We start from the raw sequence: 9010 nt of genomic DNA on the forward strand, positions 1-9010 counted from the left end.
TTTCTAGAAACAAAGCTTAATATCGCATAATGTTTTTGTATAGTCATCCATAAGCTTAAACCATGAGTGGGGCAATTTCTTATCATTAATCTTATCCTATCCCAAGACTGGGCTACATGTTCATGCTCAAGTTGCTTAAAATTCATGATTTGATTTCTCAGAGAAATAATTTTTGCGGGAGGAAAATACTTGGCAATAAAGGCATCCTAACACTTATCCCAAGAGTCAATAATATATCGTGGCAAGGATGAAAACCAAGTTTTAGCATGATCTCGTAGTGAGAACGGAAACAATTTCAATTTGAGAATATCATTATCCACATCTTTTTTGTTTTGTGTATCGCACAATTCATCGAAACTGTTAAGATGGGACGCAACATCTTCATTATGATTACAAGAAAATTGTTCTTCCATAACAAGATTTAGCAAAGCGGCATTAATATCATAAGAATCCACACTGGTGGCGGTAGGAGCAATTGGAGTAGTAATAAAATCATTATTATTATCATTGGAATAGTCAGACAACTTTGTATTTTCTTGAGACATCACGACAAAGCAAGCAAACAAGCAAAAAGACAAACGAAAAATATTTTTGTGTTTTTTGGTGAAAACATTTTAGAAGTGGGGGGGGGGTGAAAACGAGAGGCAAATGGAAAATGGAAGTAAATGCAAGGATATGAAAGTTTATGCGATGGTACTTGATAGGTTTTGGTGATGTCTCCCTGGCAAAAGCGTCAGAAATTCTCCCTGCTACTTGTGAGCTGCGTTGGGATTTTGTTGAAGAGGAGAGGATGATGAAGTATAGTAGAGATAAGTATTTCCCTCAGTTAAGAACCAAGCTTATCAATCCAGTAGGAGAACCACGCAAGACCTTGTGAACAACACCTACACACAAAATAACAAATACTTGTACCAAGCGCGATCAAGGGGTTGTCAATCCCCTCGGTGGTTAATTGTAAGGATCAAGTATGATAACGGGAGATAGATAAACAAAAAACAAAATAAAATAACGGTAAATTTATTTCAGCAAGGTATTTTTGGATTTTATATATGATAAAGATAGACCCGGGGGCCATAGTTTTCACTAGAGGCTTCTTTCTTGAACAAAAAGCGTACAACGAGTAAACAAATTACTGTTGGGCAATTGATAGAAAAGTGCATAGTTATGACGATATCCAAGGCAATGATCATGTACATAGGCCTCATGTCCAAGACAAGTAGACCGACTCCTTCCTGCATCTACTACTATTACTGCACACATCGACCACTATCTAGCATGCATCTAGAGTATTAAGTTCATAAAGAACGGAGTAACGCCTTAAGCAAGATGACATGACGTAGACAAAGTAAACTCCAGCAATGTGAATAAACCCATCGTTTTATCGTTAATGAGAACAATACAAATATGTTTCTTGTACCTTTCTGTCACTGGGATATAGGGCGCCGCAAGATTGAACCCATTACAAATCACCTCTCCCAGTGCAAGATAAATCAATCTAGTTGGCCAAACCAAACAGATAGATCAAGGAGAAATACAAAGCTATAACAAACATGCATAAGAGATTTCAAAGAAGACTCAAATAATATTCATATATAATCTGCATGAACCCATAATTCATCGGATCCCAACAAACATGCTGCAAAAGAATATTACGTCGAATAGATCTCCAAGAACATCGAGGAGAACATTGTATTTTTGATCAAAGAGAGAAGAAACCATCTAGCTGCTAGCTATGGACCCATAGGTCTATGGTAAACTACTCACACATCATCAGAAGGGCAGAAAGGTTGATGTATGGGCCCTCCGTGATCGATTCCCCCTCCGGTAGAGTATCAAAAAAGGCCTCCAGATGGGATCTCTGAAGAACAGAAACTTGCGACGGTGAAAAAAGTATTTTGGGTGGTTGTCTGTTGGTTTCCCAATTTAGAGAATTTATAGAGTTGGAATTAGGTTAGATGGATCCACAGGGGCCCACAAGGTACTTGGGGGCGCCTACCTCCCCTGGGCACGCCCAAGTAACTTGCCGCCTACTCGTTGCACATCTGGTCTCCTCCCGAAGCTTCTAGGGTCTCTCTTGTCCAGAAAAAAATCATCAAAAAGTTTCGTGGCATTTGGACTTCATTTGGTACTGATTTGCTAGAAAACAAAACGGGCAAAAAACAGCAACTGGCACTTGGCACTAAGTTAGTCCCAAAAATGATATATAGTTACATACAAAACATCCAAGATTGATACTATAATAGTATGGAACAATAAAAAAATTATAGATACGTTGGAAACGTATCATATAGTCTTACCTTACCTTAGCAGTAATCACCCAAAGAGAAAAAAAGAAAGAATATGAAAAAGTTGACTAATACCAACTTTAAACATGCAACGTAAAATGGCTACATAGTTTAAAAAGGAACCACGAGGAGCTGAAGCACAATATTACTGTAGAAACAACACATACATATTCTAATGATGATGTCCATTGATTAAATTAACTTATAAGTAGATAGATGTGTTCTATTTACGTTACAAAATCTAATCCGTTTCTTCTTCTTAATAAACATAGTTGATTCAAACAATATAGAAAATTCTCATGCAACCAAGCAATCTGGGTCTCTATCTCCTGTCCTGGATGCCAAGGAACAAAGAAATAAAAGAGATAGAGAGTGGTATGCACAAATGAACTATGAAAATAAATAGGAGAAACTAAGAAAGCTGCATCAAGCCTATCAGCAAAACAAAAACAATTAAACATTCAATTCAGTTCCCAAAAAATGCAGATAGGAAAGGAAGAAATATGCAAATTTGGAGCTAGCACAAAAGACAGAAAAACGCGCAAGAGAAAGGCAGAAATATGCTAATATGCAGCAAGAGAAAAAGAAAGCTAGGATATGATAAATTGCAGCTAACCGTTAATTGAAGCGCAACACACCATGCAAAGAATCAATTGCGATGGAGAACCCTACATATGTCGCAATACAAGAGGAAGTTGGTATGTCTATACGACGAAGGCTTCACGGTTAGCATACACACAACATAAGCCTATATGCACGTACGGACAACAAAGTATATGACATCTTTATTATCTTATGTAATCACTCTTATGTGTTTCTTCTCACTCATTTCCTTCGCTAAGCTCTTGAGATAGGTGTTTATGCTTAAAAACAAGGACGATGATATCTACCACGTGTGGCAGGGAGAGAGGCGCACCACACGTCTCTAAAAGCAAACAGATTGCCACGTCACCACATGCATGCATGTGAGAATTTTTTTGGATTCCCAGTTTTTAAAATGGTTTTTCTCTTAAATGAAAAATTGGATTGAAAATCCATTTTCACCATTAAATTCGTCGCGGCGAGATCTTCGAAACTAGATCTCATGTCAATATGTTTCGATGACTTCTTTTTGGGTTAAAAGTTGCCATGTCTATTGCACATAAATTGGCATGGTGTTTACATTGAAATTACCATGATATGTTTCAACACCTTTTCTTCTACATATAAAGTAAATTTTAACATATTATAAAAAGGAAATTAAGAAACTAAGCTTGCCATGGTGAATTACTAAAATTTGCCATGATCCATTAAATAACTTTGACATGGTTCATAATTAAAAAGAAATATGTCGTCAATTACTTTAAAAATGCATGATCAATGACCTAATATTTCCATGAACCATAAAGTAAAATTGCCATGGTTTATTACTTAAACTAGATGATTCCCCGCGCGTTGTTGTGGAACGTTTTATAAGAATCAATTAAGTAGCGGCCTGAATACCTCACCAAGTGCCTGGCAACAAGTAGCATGCTTAAAACCACTTATACTCCTATCAGTATGAGAAACAAAGTGAATAGAGCGAATTAACTCATCCATGCTTATACCGTAAAAAAGATAAATTTAGTGGCTTGAATTTAAAAGCTAAACAAAGGATGAAAGAAAATGTACGTAGCCAAATGATTGAACAGCGAAGGCATGCATGACTGTTTTATGCACGTATAGGGTGCCAATAGCCCTGTTTAAGCTACCTGCAAGGAATTGTCTCGTCGGATACTTGTCTATTAACGGGAGCAGCAACAATACTATGCAACAAGAAACACCGAATCATGTTAGATCCTTGCCATCAGCGGAAAATTGCCTGGCACTTGCAGCTGGTGGGCTCTGACCAAATCTGAAAACATGCTTGCCATCAAGGACATATATGGTGTCACAGTTGTCGACTGTAATATGTAACAAATAGAAGCCATCAGAATCATATTCTGATGCTCTCTAAATAACTACATGGACAAACAAAATGTGCATATGATAAATCAGTGCAAAATAAGCTTATGCTCTATAAATAATTATGGAGACTAATAGAATGTGCATATGATAACTCCAGCAAAAATAAAATCCAGATATGGGAGCTTGTGTGCCAATGCAAGCAGCAAGAGTCTTATGCATCATCGAGAAACTACTCTTGCCAGGCCGGACATCTAGCTTCTTTGCAGTAGGAGCAAAACCTGGCAAAAAAAGAGGGTACTAATTCGCAAAAAAGAAAAATTTAATAAAGAAGCCGATGTGTATCCTGCAAATAAGTAACTTGGTAGCATATGCACACTACACAGAGATAAACACAAAAAATGTATCGATGGTGCACAAACTGATGATTTTATTCTTCTAAATAGCAAGCACTTCTACCTATTTATTATTTAAGCATAAGAACATTAGGTTTATTTTTTATTCAAAGAATAGAGGTTGATTAGGACAAATTGATTGTCATGCATGGACTCGAGGAGCTTATGAAAATAAACCTAAATTCAAGCGCAAAGAGGTGCTTGTCAAATCAAATTTTAGGTGCGTAGCTAATCATATTCTAAATATTTTGATTTTTGAATAACAGTGAATAATTCTTACCACCAATTTCATATTCCAATAATTTGGTAGCTCAGGTTGAGAGTGAATGGCACGGTTATGACCCTATATCACAACATGTTGATATGTCAGTCAAGACTCAAGAATGATGTTCTCAAGCATTTTCTTACTAAAGCAAAAATATAGAGGTACTAATTCTAGGTAGGGAGAGTCATGTTCTTCAACAAGGCTATATTTTTACTTCCGAGCGCTTTCCATTCGTCAGGATCTATCCTCCCAATGTTGTTCAAGTCTGCCTCCTTGAATGTCCATTGGATGTAATTTAGCATAAACAAATGGATAGCTTTAATGCTTCTTGCACAACAACATTTGATCTGGATGCATGTGGTGTACCTGATCCACAATCTGTTCGATGACATCATCAGAAAGATGTAGGCATGATTCATTCAAATTGACATACCCAAACTGTCAAACTCTAAAGGTAGTGTGCGTGCTATACTTAGCGGATATAATGGGTTTTGTGTTATTTTTTCAATAAACCAAAGAGTAGTACTGACAGAGCTGAAGGATAAGCATCTAAATCGATGAATTGTAGTGTATGGTGGTATGCTCAAAACATCGTGAAGTAGTCTATTAAGTTGTCAAGATTATGTGCAGAATAATTCAGTGAATAAAAGATACATGCCTCTTCATATTCGATGTTTCTACTTGTGCCTCGCAGAACCCATAGTCGGAATACAACTTCGAGAAGGAATTCTTCAAATATCAAATAGGAAAGAACATATATAGACACAAGTCACTCCAAATCCTATATAGCGGCCTACTGCCACTTGAATATTTACACATAACCAGACACACGCAGTTACACACTGAAAAACAGAGGTGTGAATCAAAGAAAGAAGGTGAGGAAGAAATAGCCTGAACTGAAAGCGTCCTTCCTGATTGTCGGTGTCAAAACCGGCGGATCTCGGGTAGGGGGTCCCGAACTGTGTGTCTAAGGCTAATGGTAACAAGACACGATGTTTTACCCAGGTTCGGGCCCTCTTGATGGAGGTAATACCCTACTTCCTGCTTGATTGATCTTGATGATATGAGTATTACAAGAATTGATCTACCACGAGACCGTAGAGGCTAAACCCTAGAAGCTAGCCTATGATTATGATTGTTCCTCTCCTACGGACTAAATCCTCCGGTTTATATAGACACCGAAAGGGGCTAGGGTTACACTGAGTCGGTTACAGAGAAGGAAATCTACATATCCGAATATCCAAGCTTGCCTTCCACGCAAAGGAGAGTCCCATCCGGACACAGGACGAAGTCTTCAATCTTGTATCTTCATAGTCCAACAGTCCGACCAAAGTATATAGTCCGGCTGTCCGAGGACCCCTTAATCCAGGACTCCCTCGATAGCCCCTGAACCAGGCTTCAATGACGATGAGTCCGGCGCACAGATTGTCTTCGGCATTGCAAGGCGGGTTCCTTCTCCGAATACTCCATAGAAGATTTAGGACACAAGGATCGTGTCCGGCTCTGTGAAATAAATACCACATACCACCGTAGAGAGCATGATATTCCACAAATCTAATCTGCTGACAACTTTCTGTAGCGTGACATCACGCCACGGACCGGTCATTATTCGAACCGTTCTTCACAACCAGCCATTGCATGTAATGCGAGGCGGTTTCCTTGACACGTCTTGTGGACGCAGAGATCGTGTCCCCTTATCACGGGATTCTCATCAATACGGGTGTGGGTAACCCAACCGTGCCATCAATCGCGGCGCTTGGGGAAATAAGCGTTTTTAGCGGGCGAGTGGGGAGGCGCGGGATCTTTGCGGCCTTTATAAGGGGATAAGAACCTTCCCTTTCACCCATGCCCTTCACTACTCGTTCATTCCTTTCCGCTCGAGCCCTAGTGCCCAAGCGCTCCTCTTCTCCGCCCAAAAAAGACTTCCCGAAGATGTCCAGATCCAGAGCAGGAGGCAAGTGGATGGCCTCTACCGTCCAAGAGAAGGATATCAAAAAGCTTCGGGGGGCGGTTATTTGGCCAAGAGAATTAGCCACTGTCTTCCGACGGCGGGACAAATCGTCCGCACCCCGGAACCCCACGAGAGGGTGGTATTTCTTCCTCACTTTGTCCGCGGGCTACCCTTCCACCCATTTGTTCGCGGCGTCATGTATTATTACGGGATTGGTTTTCATGATCTATCCCCAAACTCTTTCCTCAACATCTCAACATTCATAGTCGTGTGCGAGGCCTTTCTCCGCATTTCGCCGCACTTCGGCTTATGGCTAAAGGTTTTTAATGTAAAGCCCAAGGTAGTGAGCGGCGAGCATGCCGAATGCGGAGGCGCCATGGTGAGCAAGATGCCCAATGTCACATGGCCGACAGGGACTTTCAATGATTCCATCAAGGAGTGGCAGCAGCAGTGGTTCTACATCACCGAGCCGCGTGGCAAGGAGTGGACCGCCATTTCGGAGTTCAGATTCGGTGCCCCCCTGCAACTTACGTCCTGGTGCGAGAAGGGCCTGAGCTGGGCATCGTCTGACGAGCTATCAGAGCTCCAGACGCGCGTCCAAGACATGCAAGACAAGAGTGTTAAGCTCGTCAATGTAGTCCAGGTGATGTTGGTTCGCCGGATTCTACCATGTCAACACCGAGCTTGCAATCTATGGGAGTTCGACCCGGCCAAGCACCAGACCCTGCTAGAGCTCTTTGGCTCTACACACAAGGACATCTGGAAGGTGCTTTTCAAGTCCGGCAAACCGTGGCCGGACTCCACCGAGGACCGCGGGTACCAACTGTCCCGCCCCGCAAGTTCGGTAAGCAACTGAATGTTTGACAATCCATGCATCTTGTCCGTACATCCCTAGAAAAACACTTAACGTATTTCCCATCATTTTCCCAGGGCTGGGCGAAGAAGGTGGGGTGGATCTACTGTCCTGCCCCTCTGCCAGAAGAACCGGCCGGCCCACTTTTGACGAAGATGCTGGTCCCGGCGCCATATAAAGTGCCGAAGAAGAAGACCGAGAAGGAGGCCAAGAAGACCAGGGGTGGCCTCCGTCATCGTGGTACCATAGACGCAAAATCCGAAGACTCCAATGCCCATTCTTCCTCTGAAGAGGACGGGGAGGATGAGGACAAATCCCCCGCAGGGGGAAAGAAGAAAAGAACGGCTTCCAGCTCCTTGGAGGCCGATTCGCCTAAGAGGGGAAAACTCCTCTTCAAGAGGAGCCCACCGGCGCCACTGATAGCTGCCCGGAGTGGGATCCTAGGGCCGAGCCCCTGGTGAACTCGTAAGTATAAAATCCGAACATGCTCATGCGTCCGGACTTATCATGGCATCACATTCTAATCTGAGCCGTGCTTTTCTTTTTCAATCCGGCGAAGCCCCGTGTCGATCAATCTTCGTCAGAAGATCTGCTGGGTTCGGACGCTATGGGGAGCGAGACACCCCTGAAGGCCTCCTCCTCCAAATGTAGGAATGAAACCGAGGTTTTGTCCCAGAAGGACCCAGGCCACGGAGGAGGGGAGAAGGTTGCGAGGGCGGCGCCAGAAGGCCATACTTTCGGGGCCGGTTATACGGGAGAAAAAACTCCCGTGGGTGTCGACGGCGGGAGTCATCCTGAATCCGGACCCAAGCCGGACACGATTCTAAAGACCAATAAGGTCCCCGAGTCCCATCCACCGGCCGCCTCTATTCAACCAGGGGTGTCGGATACTTTATTGGCGGTGCTGAAGGGTGCCTCCATCGTTGATAAACACCGTGTCATCATGGGTGCGGTGATTGAGAAGATTAAGTCTGCTGAGAGTGGACTGAACGAATCCTGTGTCAGCCTGATAACCCACAAGTGTAGGGGATCGCAACAGCTTTCGATGGTAAAGTATTCAACCCAAATTTATTGATTCGACACAAGGGGAGCCAAAGAATATTCTTGAGTATTAGCAGTTGAGTTGTCAATTCAACCACACCTGGATAACTTAGTATCTGTAGCAAAGTATTTAGTAGCAAAGTAGATTGATAATAAAGGTAATGGTAGCAAAAGTAATATTTTTGGGTTGTGTAGTGATTGTAACAATAGCACCGGAAAAGTAAATAAGCGAAACACAAGATGTGAAAAAGCTCGTAGGCAATGGATCAGTGATGGATAATTATGTTGGATGCGATT

The sequence above is a fragment of the Triticum aestivum genome, chromosome 5B, assembly GCF_018294505.1.
Source record: "Triticum aestivum cultivar Chinese Spring chromosome 5B, IWGSC CS RefSeq v2.1, whole genome shotgun sequence".
NCBI lineage: Eukaryota > Viridiplantae > Streptophyta > Magnoliopsida > Poales > Poaceae > Triticum > Triticum aestivum.